This window comes from Trichogramma pretiosum, unplaced genomic scaffold (assembly GCF_000599845.2).
Source record: "Trichogramma pretiosum strain Unisexual culture from Peru unplaced genomic scaffold, Tpre_2.0 scaffold20, whole genome shotgun sequence".
NCBI classification, from domain to species: Eukaryota; Metazoa; Arthropoda; class Insecta; order Hymenoptera; family Trichogrammatidae; genus Trichogramma; species Trichogramma pretiosum.
The window spans coordinates 947,095-964,775 of record NW_019641696.1 but is presented as its reverse complement, the minus strand read 5'-3'; the positions used below and the strand labels follow the sequence as shown (position 1 = coordinate 964,775).

The following is a 17,681-nucleotide window of genomic DNA, read 5'->3' as shown; positions in this document are numbered from 1 at the left end:
GTCGAAACGTCATGGTCGACGGTTACAACGCAGATAATTTTTCATCTCTCTCGTCGAACGATCGATCGACTTCGTAATTATCGTCTCGATTTAAGAAATAAGAAAAAAATAATGGACGATATGTCGCGCTCGTCGTCGTCGTCCCTTCGTGTACACGATAAATAGTATATATAAGCCGTGACAAAAGGGTCGCCGTCACGGCGTCGATTAATCAAAACGCGATACACTATAGAACAAGCAGCTTTTGGATATTTAATATAGTAATACGGTAACGAGTCAGAGAGACACACAATAGCATTCCCTGCCTATGCCTGCTATATGCCATGTGTTGCTGTGCGCGCGCGCGCCAACTCACTCGGTGACTTTAATAAATGTATTAATCGACGATTCTCTTCCTCGGCGGCGTCGGCGACGGCGGCGGCAGGTATCAATTGTCCTCTCTGTCTCTCTCTCTCTGGCACGCGCGCGCGTGTGTGCACCGAGAGCTAGCAGTCAGTCAGTCGGTTATATAGAGCTTGCGCGCCGCCGCCGCCGCCACTGCTATGTTATATAGTGTATACACAAAAGGTGTGTAATAAAGCTTGCGCGCGCCGCTCTCTGTACTTTGGATCCGTCATAGTGTACAGCGAGAGAGACGCGAGCGCAAGCTCGATCCTGCCGCTAGTCAGTCGTCGCCGAGCTGTCTCGCGCGGCGGTGAGGAGCTCCTCTTCCTCCCTGAGAAAGCTCCATCTCCTCTCGCGCGTTTGACTTTCGATCATCCTCCTCGGACTCGTAACGAAGTGTATGTGTGTGTGTGTGTGTGCGCGTGTTAACGCGAAGACGACGATGATCGTGGTAACGACAGTGCCGCGACGACACCGTAATAACGCGAGTCACGACGAGCACGACGACGACGACGATCAGCAGGACCACGGCGACGATTACCGAAAGTGCGCGAGCGCGCCGGTCGTGCTCATCGGTGCTCGTTAACTTTTTCTCCCGATTGTTGCGCGGATTTCTCATCTTTGCCTTTGGCAAATTCATCCTGACGCGACGACGATGTAACGACGAGCGACGCACGGTCGCGCAGTGCTGCTTTTTTTTCGTCGTTGGGTGCAAAATGATCCAGTGCTACTGATTTTTATTATAATACACACGCACACAGTGAATCGCTCGCGATCGATACTCTTTCGTCCGTTGTTTGCTTTTTTATTTTTCTCGATTATTATAAATTTCGACTGCGAAGCGAAACGATTCGTCGTCGAGTTGCTGCCGCTGCTGTTTTCTCCGATTTCCCGACGATCGAGACCAGAGACAGGGAGAGAGAGAGTCAGTCACCACCGATGTTTTTCTCTCAAATGTGAGTTGTATACGAGACATCGGAGCTTTTACGAGCGGGTTAATCCCCGCAAATTGAAGCCACAAAAATAATATAATGTTACAGTAGGGTCAATATAGACGCGTTAAACGCACGATAGAACTGCGTACGCGCGATCCCAATATCCATTATCCCTTTCGGAAAGATCGTCGAGCTTTGTACGTCCAGAAAATTTTTACATTATCGCATTACAAAAGCACATCTACCGCTATCGGGTTCTATCCTTAACGTGTCAATTAAACCGAGCTTTTGCGGTGAGGCAATGTACAAAAAAAAAAAAAAAAAGGCGGGTTAAGAACGTAAACATATAATGTATAACGTACGCCAGCAGCAGCGCAACGTGTTCACCGCTCACCGAGATAGATGTAGAACGATTGGATTTCCCCCCATTGATGGCAGTATATAGTATAGTAGAGATAGTAGGCGAGCACCAGCGCGCGAGCTCCTATTGCAGGCAATACATTAGAGCTTTTTGTACGTATACCTGTGTGTGTGTGCCTATCTGTATATATATATGTCTGTGTATGTGTGCATATACGCGTGTTGTGAGCCGCGAGCTTTTTCGATCGATCGTTCAAACTTCCTACCACCGACACGAGTACAAACACTAATTTCTTTAACCGAGCGTATCGCCGCGAGTACACGTCTGTCTCTCTCTCTCTCTCTCTTTTTTTTTTTTTTTAATAATAATTTTTACATTATTTACGCGGTGCGAGCAGCACCAAGCTGTCGAGTAATTTTCCTACCCTTACACACGCGCACTCACCCGACTGCGCGTGTGTGTGTGTGTACTTATCTTTTCGCGCGCAGAACACAATATGCTGCTCGCGGATCGCAGACGATAAGAGAACAATTTTTACGCGTTATATATACAGTGTATAGAGGGAGAGAGATAGAATCGATCGATATTAATTACGCGACGAGAAAGAGAGAGAGAGAGAGAGGAAGTATATAGGGTATACGTTATCCTATATATCGAAGTTCGATTATATATAAAACGTGTGTCGACTGCTGTTGCATTATAAAAAAATAGTTGTCTGTCACCGAGTCGCTGAATACCATACTCGTTAATTTCGAAATAAATAATACAACGCGATACGCTACACTACTGCCGCACGGTATACAATGCTATATAAGAGCACCGCCATCGTCGCGCTCGTATACGAGATAGCGCAACGATGATAACCGCGAAATGCGGGTTAATTAAAACGCTTCTACGACGACGACGACTCCCTGGGTGGCATCGAAATTGTATATAATCCAACGATCGTAATCGCCTCCCCCGTGCGCAGTAGCAGTAGTATATATATACATACGCGATCGCGTACAGTAATAATAAGTAACGACGTCGAACGTCGTGCCCCGATGATGACGACGACGATTCCTCGTTCGCGATCGCGATGTGTACCGCTGCATGCACGTATAGCATTAAAGTCGAGTGCAGTGACCGTATGCTGTAATGGACTCTCTGTGTGCACTTCGTACACGACGAGGACGACAACAAAAAAAAAGGGAAAAGGAAAAGCTCGCGGAGAATACATAATACGTTTTCTCTGTCTTTCTTTTTTTGTAATGTACTTCCTCGCGAGGAAGAGGAGACGAGGCAAAGGACAGGGAGAACTCGCGCATATTCATTAAGTCGATGGACGCGATGTTTGTTCCCCTCGTACCGTCTTATTCCTTTTCTTCTCTTTTTTTTTCTTTTTACTATTTACCCGCTGGCTTTGCCTGCGCAAAAATCGATAATCAATCTGGGCTATCTATCTCTGGGCTCTCTCTCGTATTAACGAGATAAATCTTACATTTGCGCGAACGTAATTCCTTTACGTGCGAGTCGTTGTCGATTCGCGAATTTTAATCGAAAGTCGCATCGTCATAATATACACACACACATGATTAAGGAGAATCATCTCTCAGTCGGTTATTTTAAATGTCACACGCACACTGTACGAACTCGCGACGACAAAAGGAGCGCGCCGCGCACAGCACAGTCCACGCGTGCATAGGTAATTCGATATATTACGAACACTTAGCTTTCGCGAAATTCTCTCTGTCTCTCTCGCCTCGCTCGGAGAGAGATGGAGTTTATGTGTCTCGCTCCCTTATACATATACTTCGGTATATATAGTGAAAGGAGCCGAGCTAGTGGCGGTGGCGTATAAGAGAACGAGACACGACATAGACTTATCTTGTTTGGCTAACGAGGTGTCGCGCGAGGAGAGAGAGAGAGAGAGAGAGACCCGAGCAAAGTTGATACCTCTTCCTTACTATACTATATACTATATATATACTCGCGCTCGGTGGTGGTACTTTAATAAGTCCTTTGTGAGCCAGCGCGCCAAGTCTGACGTTTCGTGGATATGTGTGTGCATGTGTGTGTGCCGCACTTAAGCCGCGCATACGTGCAGAGGAGGTACGTTCGACGATTCAATTTTGGGGGATCTTTTGCGCGCCTGGAGTAATTTTCACTCTCTCTCTCTCTCTCCCTCTCTCTCTCTCTCTGTCTCTCTGTGTGACGCTTGCGGTGGTGGAATTTCGCTTGCGCGAAAGTCTAAATTAAATTAAATCACGTTGCGCCTGTCCTCTGCACCAGCTTCGTTCGGCTTAATCCAACAAAATAAATAAACGAACCGACGACGTAATGATCGAAAAAAAAAGTCAGACGTATGTATATAGCGAAATAAGAGGCGTGGAAAAATCGAGAGGCGTACGTCGAGTGGAACCTTACGATCTATATATCTATCGGTTGCTCTCAAGGTTACATACATCTCTATGCAAGACGACCCGAAATAACGTACTTATTACCCTTAGATAAAGGACATAGAATCGAAGAGCGAGCTACGACGTATTATTTTTTTGATCAAAAGCTTCGAGAAGCTAATATATATATATAGCACACAGGCAGCAGCTCTTCGTGTTTTGTGTGATATATGTCCCGCGTAAAGAGGCGGGTAATATAGAGCGTTGGCGGCCTACGTGCTTAAAGGGCAACTAAGCTGCCAGACCACCCTGGAGCTGCTGTTTTTTTCTTGCCCCGCACCTATAATAATAATAATGATAATAATAATGGTAATAATAACTCGACTTTTGCGGACTTTTATTCCCTTGTTACGTAAACACGTAACGTCTTTTCGGATACATAGATATATATCGAGGAGGATATATTTATGAAAGATACGTTGATGCGTCGTCTCATAATATGTGCCATGAGCTTGCAAATATTATTCCTTTCCGCGAAGAAATAAAAAATAAAGTATTACAATGGAGAAAAAAAATAATAAAGCTTTTTTTTTCTTCGGCAATTTCGAATTTTTTTTTTTATGCGTTGGGCAATTTATGCAGACAGGTATCTCTCTAGGACGATATCACTCTCTCGGTCTCTGTCCGAGATTGAAATGCGTACATGTATGTATGTGTAATATATAATCGGGCACGTCCATTAAACTTTGCACTTGCGCCTGGCTCGGCGTTGGCTCGCGCGTTATATATACATATTAAAGCATCTCTCGCGATTGTGGGCAATAAAGCAAAGCCATCTCTCTCGCTCGCTCTCAGCTGTTCCTATATCTTTCTCTCTCCCTATCTCCAGCGCACACGGGCTCGCGTATCTCCAGTATATATATTTATGTATAATACTTGCCAAAGTGCAGAGAGCAGCAGCTAGAGGAATATATATTGAATTTCTCATGCAAATCGCTCGCTCGCGCGCCTACATAGAAAAGCCTAGAACCTCCCCCCTCGAATGCATTTTTATTATCATACGCACAATCAATGACTGCGGCGCTACGTAAATTGTTTTCCTTTCTCTTTTTCTTTTTTGTTCGCGAATGCACGAGAATACTTATAGTTTCTTTTTTTCCTCTCTCTTTTTTATATTTTGCTATACATCGTTCTCGCGAGACCTGAAAGACCGACTACTACTACTACTAGTCACTGCGTGAATGTAATAATACACAGTGAGCGCGAGCTTTCGAGCTTTCGAGCCTCGAAGCTCTCCTTCTCACCCGTGTGTGCGGCAGCGCCAGCGCACACCTCTTAGTTGGCTGTGTACATACACTGAAAAGTCCTTATCTCTCGTGTCTTTCAATGCGAGCTTTTTTTATTACTGCAAGCTCGTTTTTTATATAATATACATGTCCCCGGCTCTTTATGTAGTCTTTTTCTTTCTCTTCTTCTCTCGCTCTCTTTTTTTTACGTTTTTTTGCCCAGCTAAGTTCATTACTGTGCAGAGACAGTGCGAATAAACTTCTTTTTCCTTCTTCTCCTTTTTTTCGCTCTCCTTTTTTCTGCACGTATTATGACTCTCTCGACTTCGATATTTAATCGGCTATGGGTATGAATTTTTTCGCTCTTAAAACCTTGTTTATAACGATTCGGAAAAAAGCTACGCTCCCGATTAATTAACTAAAAAAAAATATATATATATAATAATAAAAAATAATACTACCACTGTTACGCATCGGCCGCTCGAAGCCAGAGCCAGACGGAGAGCCAGCAGCAGCTGCACAGCACAGCAGCAAATTCATCTTGAAATTAAGAGTCCGAACGGGCTCGCAAGCACACGTTGATATATAATACATAGAGATATTCCTCGGAGCGAAATGTGTCGTATAGAAATCAAAGCTCATTCAAGTATACGTCCGTCCCGCCAGTACGCTGTAGTTATATATGCATAATTTATGAATTTATTCAACTTTTCCATCTTTGTTATTTTCTGTTTAAAATTTTGACCTGCTCCACAAATTGGATTTTCCGTTCTTTTACTCTTTCTCTATATATCCACCCCCTGTTTTTAATGCCACAAAAAAGCACCGCTCATGCTTTTCAATTCTCGGGGTCGAGAAAGTTTACATACACACACATACACACACATACACACATTTACGCACAGGTCTATTCACACGTTGCCATATACATAGTTGTTAAAAATGTGATGAAAAAAAAGTAAAAAAAAAAAAAAAAAAAAAGAAAATTAGTACACGAAAGGCAGAGCGAGCGAGCGAGAGTATATTATTTTTCGCCACCACCACCAGCACCCCCTCACTTTTCCGCCAACATCTTTTGACTTTATAACTGTAAGTAATTGAACGTAAAGCGTAGCGTATTTTACGAGCTTTTTTGCGAACGCGATTTCATACAGAATATATATACCTATAATAATACAAGAGAATTGAGCAGCGAGAGAAAGCTGTAACGCTGGCCAGCGCAGCAACGACGAGAGATGTAATTTCGAAAACGCTTTTGTGCAAATGATTTTTGTTCTTGCCGCAGAAAGGAGAAAATTTAGCTCCATAACTCACGAGAGTTTTAATAATCATCGTGCGCTCTAATACGTAAAAACAGTTTTTCTTTCCTCGGTGTAACGAAGCTCTCGTCCACAATTACACACTCACACACACACAAGTACATAATACATACTCTTTCGTCTAAATGCTTTACAGCTGCAGCAACGGCAGCAGCTCGATTCTCTCTCGCATCATCGCTCGCACGTATACCGACCGCAAACACGAAAAGTTGGTCTCTTTCTCTCTCCCTCTCTCGTAAGCGTGTGCCTCTGCTGTAACTTCGCACGAACGAAATGATATCGAGGTATATAACCGGAGCGAGCAGCAACTACGCTATGCTGCTGCTGCTGCTCTTTATTGCAGTTTACTCGAGCAGTTATTCAATGCATACACACGGTATACAATATCCAACTGTTTGCCTTTCCGTCTATATAGATACTCCACCTCGTCCGTACCTGCTGTTGGCTGGTTTTTCGTCGTTGTTGTTTTTCTCCTTGTTTTCGTACCCGACGACGACGAAAAATTACCTATATACATAACGTCAAATTTTCTTCATCAGCCCACCCGCCGTTGCCGATCTGTTTTAACGAGACAAGCCGAAGCCCAGAGTAAGAGCGAAACAAGAGATCGAGGCAATTTCACGCAGGCGGTCAAAAGGTCAGCAGCAACAGCAGCAACAGCAGCTGCACTGCTCTGTACATATTTCGCGCGCGCGCGTAAAACGACGCGGGCTGTTGTCGCGGGCGCGCCGATGCTCATTTATATCCGCGAGGGCGAGTATAGTTATATAGGGTATTTGAATTTTTTTGTTCGAGGATCGTACATAAACTGCAGGCGCGCTAGATACGCATCGAAATTCGCCCAATCACCTCTCCGCTGGTGCGGACCCTTCGCCCAGGGAGTGCACCTAATGTAGTATTTGTCCGTATATACCGTGCGTGTAGCGCTCGTTACGATCGCAATTATGTCAGTTTATACGACGCCAGTGTCTATAAACTGAATCAATTTAAGCCGGATCGAATCGGTACGTACGTACATATACATTTTAGCGAATAAAATAATTAATCACCGCTGAGTTGCTGTTGCTGCACAAACACACACGTATCGTTTTGAAAGGTTTGAAAAAATTGTGCTACAATGGTGACGTATAACACGAGTGCAAGTAGGAAAGTTGATCAATGATATAAAAAACAAAGAAGCGAGAACAAAAACTATAAAAATAGATGCTCAATCTTGTACGTACTCGGCTCTTTGCGAGTGGTGTTGCTTCGTGGCTCGAATTTGTAAAACATTCTTCAAACTTTGCAGGGAAAAATATATATATGGTACATCGACTATAATCTGGGTAGAGAAAAAATTCGTATCTTTATGTTTTGCAGGAGAAATTTTAAATTATAGATTTATAGATATACGAGAACGGCTTTAACTTATACAATTATTTTTAATTTAACACTTGCAGATTTGCAGGTGAAGGTACTCGCCATCTGGTGGTAAGAGCTCAAAGTGCTATTATCGTATTCAAAGTCGTTGAGAACTAGTTTTTGAAATTTTTTGAAACAATTTAATATTCAGAAGGAGCTTAATATTTGTACCATAATTTGAATACGAAAATCGCTAAAAAACAACTCAATTAATTGCAACTCGTATAAGCTCACATCAGCATTTTTATGCTAAATTTTCTTATTTCAACGACGCTTGAATTTTATCTCGGAGCTGCGCGTGCCAGCCGAATGTAACATTTTTGGATTTGCATCTATATCTTAGTTCACGCCATTTTTCGCCCCGTTGACAATTTACAGATGATTTAATGCGCAACTTTGCACCGTTTCGTATCTGATTTAGGTTGAAGTAAATATTTGTCAAAGTATCCGAACTAAAATGTTCGCATCGTTGAGCAAAATAACGTTGATAATTAGCGACAAATCTTACAATATTATCTACTTTTGACTTCATGTATTGTTCTTGCTGTCTCCGTACCAAGTCAAAGCAGTACTGGGATGTTTTCTCTGGTTTGCTTATAATTTCACTACTTGTCGGACTTGATTATGTCACACGACTTAAAATTTTTACTAGAATTCAAAAGTAAGAAAAAGTAGCAAAGTGGAGACATTTTATTTCAGTAAAATGAAATTCTGGACGTATACAATTATGTGTACTTTACCACTTATAAATTTACGGACAATGGTCCTCACCATTTAATGATAGAGACTTTATCTATTTTTAATCAAAATATTTGAATTTAAGCACAGAGTTGTCATTTTTGCTCATTTTTGAATTATAAACAATGTTTATAATTTCATTTGTATGAATAATAAGGTTTGATTTTACCTTCAATCTGCATTAAGTTGAAGGTTTTATTTTAAACAGTCTAACTCGGCTTTCCATTCTAGCACCTCTCCGACAGTCAACGCGTATCTTTCACTCCAAAATAAACTGAATAATGAATGAAGAACGACGTATCGTTTAACTTCGAGCTACAATATTGTCTCCACTTCACCTACGAGTAAACTTGAGAAAAGAGTCTGGAGCGTTTCATTGTCGCAACTTCATTCACCCTCGGAAAATTTTCTTTCAACTCCCCACATTATGACGCCGAAAAATACGTTCAATCAGCCGCGCGACGAAACCTTGACCAGGGAGTAATAGTACCCCGCGATTGCATGATGAAAACGAAACCCTTTCGAATTGTACAAGTTTTATTATTATTATTTTCTTCTTTTTTTTCTACTTCCAATTTTCCCTACGTAAACGCGAACAACACAGTGAGAGAGAGAGAGAGAGAGAGAAATTAAATGGGAGCACTGTTAACTCTGATAACGTCGTAAAATTTTATTCTTCGCGTAGAGTTTGTACGACTTCATTATTTAACCGTGAGCGTAGCAGCAGGCACAAGAGTTTACTACACGCGTGCGGAGGGGTAGAGGGCGAGGGAAGCCGCAATATTACAAATATAATGAATTCATAATTAGCGGATGAAATTTCACGCTGGCAGCGGTACAAACAGCAGGGGGGTAACTTTTTTAAATTTTAATTATGCTATATATACGAAAAAGAGAGAGAGAGAAAACTGCTGCAAGGAAAAAAAGGAAGAAGAGGAGAAGGAGGAAACATCAGCAGTGCGCGCGCGTGGCGCATATCGTACTACGTATATATAATACTATTTTGCCCAAGTTCTATGCCACTAGAACGCCGAGTGTCTATGCACACTGACCTACAAATTCTCTTCTTCTTCTTGCTCTCTGTGTCGGGTGGAAAAAAAATAAGTAAAGAAAGGAGATAAAACAAAGACACACTTACACAGCTGCAAAAAAAAGGGTAAACTCGCCTGTTTCCGGCACTCTTTCCTATTTCCTTTTTCCTGCGCGTTTCTTTTCTTCTCCAATCTAGCAGCTCCTCTCTATATTATGAAATTGTGCGCATAGCGTAGTTTGTAAAAAATTAAGAAGCGACACAGCGGCAGCAGCAAAAGCTAAAAGTTCGCGTCGAGCTTTTCTCGGGCCAACGTTAGTCTTATAATGCACTATTCAGCAGTTTCTCTCGCCTGTGTGTATGCGGGTACTAGTCTCTCTCTCTCTCTCTGACTGGTGTATAGCATGCTACACTCGTAAAGTTTTTCGTGCGGCGGAGAAAAAACCACGTCAATAGCATTGCTCATTCGACACCGCTGCTGCTGCTCTCTCTGTTTTTCCTCTCTCCCTCTCTCTCTCTCTTCCACCTTCCAGCGCCGCTCAAACGTACGTACTGTATGTGGCAAGTAAAAAAGCTCTACTCTGTGCCGCAGCAGCAGTACCCGAGTGAATTCAATGTCAGCGCGACTATATACTCGTTTCTCTCCTTTTTTTTTCATTCTTTCCTTTTTCTTCGACTTCCATGTGCGGTTTCCACGTATATGCATAACGCCACCACCGTCGTCGTGTGAGCATGCCACGCTGTGCCACTTGTTTTATAATACGCAATCGTACGTGCGCTGCGGTAGGCGAATGAAATTTTCGACGTTTCCACACGCTCACTCTCTCTCTCTCTCTCTCTCTCTCTCTCTCTCTCTCACGATGAATTGAAAGTTATTCGTTCGAATGGAATATCGATGCGAATGTATTTTTCGGTGTGCGCACTTTGCGACTTTTGCACCTCCTACTTTTTTTGTCGTTCTGCAACTTATAATATAATCAGACCCGCTCGGAAGCTGCGACTGACGAAGCGGTTGCCAGCGCGCGCAAAAACGGGAAAACTCCTTGTTTATCGAATAATGAGATCTCTCGGGCTCGGCAAATGGAATTTTCGTCGCTCGAGCGTGTAAAATTTTTCGATTCAATTAGAAAGTTACTATTCGCGCTCGAATGTGTACGTGTGTGTGTGTGTGTGTGTGTGTGTGTGTGTGTGTGTGTGTGTGTGTGTGTGTGTGTGTGCGGTCACGCTGCGCGACAAAAATGAAAAATTCAATGTATTTCACGAAAAAAGTTCGCTTTCAATGATATCTGCCCAGAATTGGAAAAAAAAATGCTGCACAACTGTAGTCGTGCAGTGAGCTCCGTGTGCGCGTGTAATTATACAAGCGTATAGTGACAATTAACGAGCTTGCAAGCTCAATTATTATTATACACGTATCGGTAGCGAATCTCGGATCGATGCGTATCGTGTACGCGAGCTTCCGTCTAATTTTTCCAGCAGGATATCCCGACGTCGTCGTCGTCGTCGTAATTCAAGTATCGACGTGTGGGTAGTTTTTCCAGATATAGGGCGGCAAAAGAATGAAAATGAAAGAGAGAGAGAGAGAGAGAGAGAGAGAAACGAACTATAACGTGACCGAGCGCTATGCTGAGCTACGCCATTCATCTATTGTGCCGCGTCGCTGCTGCCTGCCTGCCTACATCCATATTAGATATACTTTCCATCCAACCAACCACATACACACATCCCGGCAGTGCTCGATGTAATTCCCATGTCGATACATTCACCTCGACGCGTATGTACGTTAAATTAGATTCGTATACATATGTGTGCCGTAGTGTGTACACCGGCGACGAAGGGCATGAGCAAAAAAAAAAAAAAAAACCAGAGGAGAGAAGGAAAATTTTTCTTTCTTTTTTTTCCCCCGATGCTCTCGACGATAGACGCATATTATTTTTATTCGTGCACGAGACCTTCCACACACGTTGTTTGTCCATTTTCAGCGCAACGCACTACATCGCTACTACGCTAACTTTGATACTTCGTGATTTTATAGCTACACTCGAATAATCCGTGCAGTAGCCGAACGAAAAAAAATCCGTCCAATTTGCCGAAAAAAAGGCACAGAGAGAAAAAAAAAGAATTTTTTCAATGCTGCACGGCGGAAAAATTTGCCTGCTGCTGCGTAGGCGAATAGAATCGATCCTCGATTATATACAGCCTCCGAGGCATTCCTCGATCTATCTATCTCTCCGTCTCTAAATTCGGCCATACGCCATGCGGCTCGCGCGCAAATTTCGCAGCTCGGTAAATCAAATCTCAATCACAGAGCGTGCGGGGCTTAATGCAAGCACACACACACACACACACGCCCACAACTCTGCTGCTGCTGCACGTAATGCATAAAAGCTCCGGTGGCAAAAGTTCGCAAATGACCACGAGGGAGAGAGAGAGAGAGAGAGAGAGAGAGAGAGAGAGAGAGAGAGAGAGAGAACGAACGAACGAAACGAGCTCGTAAATAAGCTTTCGCATTATTCGTTCATTAACACGTTTTAAGTAAGCTCGGCAACGAGCTGCAGGGATGATATATAGTTATATCTGGGTTTAAAGCTCCCGTGTATACTCATGCGCAGCACGTGATTATAATACGATCTCTCTCGCGTGCTCCTCGTCGTGCTGACCGAATGAAATGCAGCATCTGTGTGTTTGTACTTAAATACGTGGACGTGTGTGTGTGTATATAATTCTTGAGTACACGTTAAAAGCATCGCTTTGTACATTTTGCAGCTTACTTAATTCTCTAAAACGCGACTACAACGACGACTACGAGGTGTTTGGAGTATTTCTCACGCGTCGCGTCGCGCTAAACAGCAGATTACTATTTAACGCGTACGAGTATATCTGTGCAAGCTCCAGCTGTCATCCAGCTTATGTACCTAGCTTACACACGCACTCGCTTGGTTTTAGAAAATTTTCGGAAATAGTTTTAACGCTATTACACGGTCGTCAGCAACCGGTATACGACAAAAGCTCTCGAGTTTTTCTTCTGCGACAAACGTATCATACTTGCGCTGCAAGCTTTACAATGCGGATATACATGCAGCTTGCAGCAGAAGACTGGAGCACCAGCTTGAGAAAGTTTTTCAACGACGCGACGCGCGTTCACGTGTATATGTATACACACGAGCTGGCGCTGGCGCTCGCTCGCTCGCTCGAGGTGTAACAAGTGGGGATGTGCGCCGTATTACTATAATACACAGGCGCCAAAGTTTTTATAAATATATAAAAGCTGCGCGCGCGTGATTTTGTTCGTTGAGCTTTTTATATCTTCTCTCTAAATGGCTCAAGTCGAGCGAGCGAGCGAGCGGCATTTTAAATATTACATACACAAGTGAGAGCCGTAGACGTTTTTATACTCGAGACGTATCCAACGCGAGAAACGAAAAATCGCGAGAAAAGGAGGTTCATAATTTATCGCTTCGCGTTTTCATACGATGTACAGAGCTGCGCCATGCGCACGGAATACAGCGAGGCACTTGAATTTTTTTAATTGCGAGAAGATTTTTACCCCCTCCATTGCACATCGCTCGCGCTCGATGAAAAGCATTCTAAAGCCACAGGACACGCGGCAACAGCAGCAGCAACAGCAGAATCGCAAGCTCTCTAATGAAAATATTTTAATTATGCCAAGGGAGCGAGAGAAAGTCTTATACAGTATGAAGCTTCGCGTTTTCGTTTACACTGATATTTATGTATACGCGCGCGTGGCTCTCTCGCGTTTTATAGTATATAGCAGCAGCTGCAGCAGCAGCAGCAGCAATATAAAGGGGGGGCTGCTGCCTTGCACGGGTCGCGCGTACGTGTGTGCTTATATGCGCGAACCGCACACACGCAGTATTAGCATCAAAGCTTGCGGGCCATCGTAAAAGCTCCGACTATACGTGTGTATGTGTGCTTGCGTGTGCGTACTTCTTGGCATTATACTCGCGCGCTCCTGTACGTTCGCGGCATTCATAGTCCGCGTTTTACGAGCGACGAGCGGGCCACACGAGAGAGATGCGCGGCACATACACATACTGCTGCTGCTGCAACATCGAAGTTTCATCACTCGCGTGCCTCGGAATATACACGGCGCCGATGCTGCTCGGGGCTCTGAATGCTGCTACTACTACTACTGCTGCTGCTGCTGCATACGTATAACGTCGTTCCTCTTCGTCGTGTCTCGTTGATGCAAATTTATGCCCTTAAGACCACACGCCGCGCGCGTGAATATATATAATAATGATAATAATGACGGAGGCGGAGAAGCTGTGCAGTAGTAGCAGCAACAGCAGCAGCAGCAGGGCTGTAGTGTTCCGCATACCTATATACCACTATACGATGCCTTATAGGTATGTGGCGCTGCCGTGTGTACGCGATTTACATAAAATCTCTCTGCGAGCTGCGCGCGGCGCACGCATTAAGATGCATACACACCCTCACGCAGACACTATATAACGCAGGTATATATACGCGCGGCAGTAGAGAGGCGGCGCGTATTGTATACACCTTAGCCAATGTGCCGATATAATAGCTCTCTCTCTCTCTCTCTCTCTCTCTCTCTCTCTCTCTCTCTCTGCATAGGCACGTATGTTCGTGCAATGCAAATACTCTTACGTAATTGCGAATACTCTGCCATAGGTACACAGAGGTTGACGAGCGGGAGTAGAGAGAATTAAGCCCTTCGTCGATTTTATTTTACTTTTATATACGCGAGCTTTTGCATTCAGCTCGTCATTTTATAACTTTATATATACTGTATAATATATAGGCCTATAGCTACGCGTTGAGCTTATAATATTATATTCTTCTTCGCTCGCGCTCCTCGACACACACTCGAAAGGATCGTCGTCACGGCGCGGCGCGTTGTCGAGTTACTACTACCACTACTACGAATTATATATATGAATTCAGGATAGTTGGGAGCCGCGCGACCCAGGTGCTCAGACGCCTATTACGTGCATTATCTTTCGAGAAGTTGTATACCTTCTCTCTCTCTCTCTCTCTCTCTCTCTCTTGAGCCTTTGCAAAGCTCGCGGAACTGTACGTTATATTGTATACCGCAGCGCCGCGCGCCGTACCACACGACACAACTTTTGCAACAACTCGTTATATTATATAACTGCGAGCAGAGAGGCTGCTTTAGCGATATATAAGCACGTGCTGCCTGCTGCTATACTGTTACACGTTATACGTGTATGCTGTATAATATTATGTGGTGCGCAGTGGTTTCTTATCCCTTTGGCAAAAGCATCGCAACTTACTGTTATACATAGTGTATATACAGCATTATACTTGCGCTCGAATAAATATACTTGTGCAGCGAAGTGAGAGTTACAACTTGTAACGGCGCGGCTTCGCCGATCCACGCGCGTCTTATGCTATTACTCGCGATCTCTCTCTGTTATTCGGTTATAACATCGTGACAAGACGTAGCCATAGACGAGTTCGTTGCGCGTCAATCTCGACGTAAACGCGCATAAGATTGTCAAGTTGTATACGTGCTTTCGTTGATTTTTTTTCAGTTTACACGATGTTATCATAGTAGAGAAAGATATGCACGTCTTTTGACGAAAAAAATATATTTATTCGATTAAAGAGAGTTATAAGTGCTCATCATTATACGGTTCGGAAAAAATGCGATATTACTAAAGTAACCAACAAACTATGCTTTGATTTATACAATTTTTTTTTAATTGTCACTTGCAGATTTGAAAATAAAAGGGGTACCCCCGGATCAGGTGGTGGAGACTCAAATTATCGTATTTGAAGTGTCCGAAAACTAGTCTAAAATTTTTTGAAACAATTAAATTTTCACGTTCAAGTCATTTAAATGCGCTTAATATTTATAAAACGATTCATAATTATGTATATTAAAAAATATTTTATTGTCCTTTTTGTTCATTGAGCCATTATTGCTACCGAATATTTCTACTTTTCAAATTGCAGTCCTGCTAATTTCTTCCCTGGTAAAACGCGACCGTCAAAATCTTTCATTAAAAATTCAACATTGAACTCGCTGCAAACCCATCAACATTTCCATATTTTATCAAGCTCCATTAAAGCCACTTACGTATTTTCGAATTATGGGACCAAGCCCCGAGGTTTTGGACTTAGAGAGAGAGAGAGCTGTCACGAGCTCATCGACATGCACAGCTCGCTCGCAACGCCCTGCTGCTGCTGTTGCTGTATTTATTCGTTCGAGCGTCTCGTAATTGTTGTTTTCCACCAACGCACCCGGAGAGAGCTAGGCTACGTATATCCTATAGCTGCTCCAGCGAGAGCTAGGCGCGAGCTTGCACGTTATACGCATCCATGCACACGCGTAGACGTACGTACGCGCAAGGTAGCTTTTATTTATACAACTTTAATTGATGCCCGTGTATACATCTTCATTTAGCTACGCCGCTCCGTTAATCCATCCAACTTCGTTTTGTATTATACGCAGCCGTACGCGATACATGGGTACGGCACAGCCAACTTTGCTATAGCTTTTCACTGTCTCGAGCGATTCTTCGGAAAATTCAATTTTACATCGATTTGCGCAGTACACCTAGTTACACCCGAAGTATATGGTACATCGAAGATTCGTTTTATGAGTGGCGTAGCGGGGGCTCACTGATCTAGTGAAAAATTCTACTGTTTATGGTTTGCCGCGTATGTAAATCTGTAATAACAATATTAATGTTTATTCGCTAGTTGACCGCTGCAATTCGTATGATACAAAACGAGCCAGCAAAATATACGGTAAACATATGAGCGCGTATGCAGGCTGCAAGCTCGCCTCGCATGCGGAGGCGAGCACTTGAATCGAGCGCTCTCCACTCGACATATAACTTTTTATTTATATTGCATAATTATTAACTTATTAATTATTATGGATTTATTGGCTGTATCATTTTACTCATCGTTTTTCGATTGTTAAAAGTTTCTCGAGTATCGTTGCGCGTGGAAGGAAGTTCGGCTGCAAGTTAAGATATTATTATCAAAATACTGTAATATAAAGATGACTTTTCGAATTATAACCAGATATCTTTTGAAACTGTTCCGATATAACTGAGAAACTTTTCGAGAAAAGCTGAAAATGTGCTTACACGAAAGGTATTCATCGCTTTGACATTGTTACGCGTAGAGCGCTATATTTTCTCAAAGACTCTATAAAGATTTTAAAAAACACAACTTACCACTTTATTTTATGAAACAATAATTAATCAGATCGACGACGTGTACCTATGGCTAAAATCCCCTCGGGCAACTTTGTCACTTTGTCGGTGCGGAGAGAGAGAGAGAGAGAGAGAGAGAGAGAGAGAGAGAGAGAGAGAGATGCCTTGTAACATTTATACTGCAGAACTTTCTGCCTGAATTCGTCGTTCTCACGCGCGCGTGAGGAGAACATTTCGAGGAATATCGATTTTAGCTATTGGGTTCTTTTCTGAAAGTTTGCCTGCTGCTGCTGCTGCTGCTGCTGCTGCTGCTGCTGCTGCTGTTACTTCGTAGAAAAAAAGAAAAAAAAATAGAAAAAATGTTTAACCGCTTGAGTAATTTCGAACGTTGATGAGGAGAAATTGCGCCCGAAAGTTTCGCCCCTTAACGAGCACATGCATCTAATCGATGTTACGTATGCACAGGAGGAGTTAAGGCGTACATTTATATTAGGAATTATTAATACCGGGCAAAGCAGTCATTTTTACTTACATAATGTATAACGTGGTAGACTTTGCGCAAGTCAAAAGTTGCGACTTATTTGGGTTACTCACTCTCGCACATATACACACACACATACACCCGTGTGCACGTATAGGGACTACTTCTCCAAGAGCTTGATTACCCA

At 43.1% G+C, this 17,681-nt stretch overlaps 1 protein-coding gene across 1 annotated transcript in view; it reads left to right on the top strand.

The window, feature by feature from the left end:
• The first annotated feature begins 680 nt into the window (after positions 1-680).
• Positions 681-17,681, top strand: part of LOC106656486 (transcriptional activator MN1-like) — a 34,064-nt gene continuing 17,063 nt past the window's right edge. Inside the window, exon 1 of the mRNA XM_023462076.1 lies at positions 681-1,340. The gene's annotated coding sequence lies outside the window, so the exon portion shown is untranslated. The remainder of the gene's footprint in view (positions 1,341-17,681) is intronic.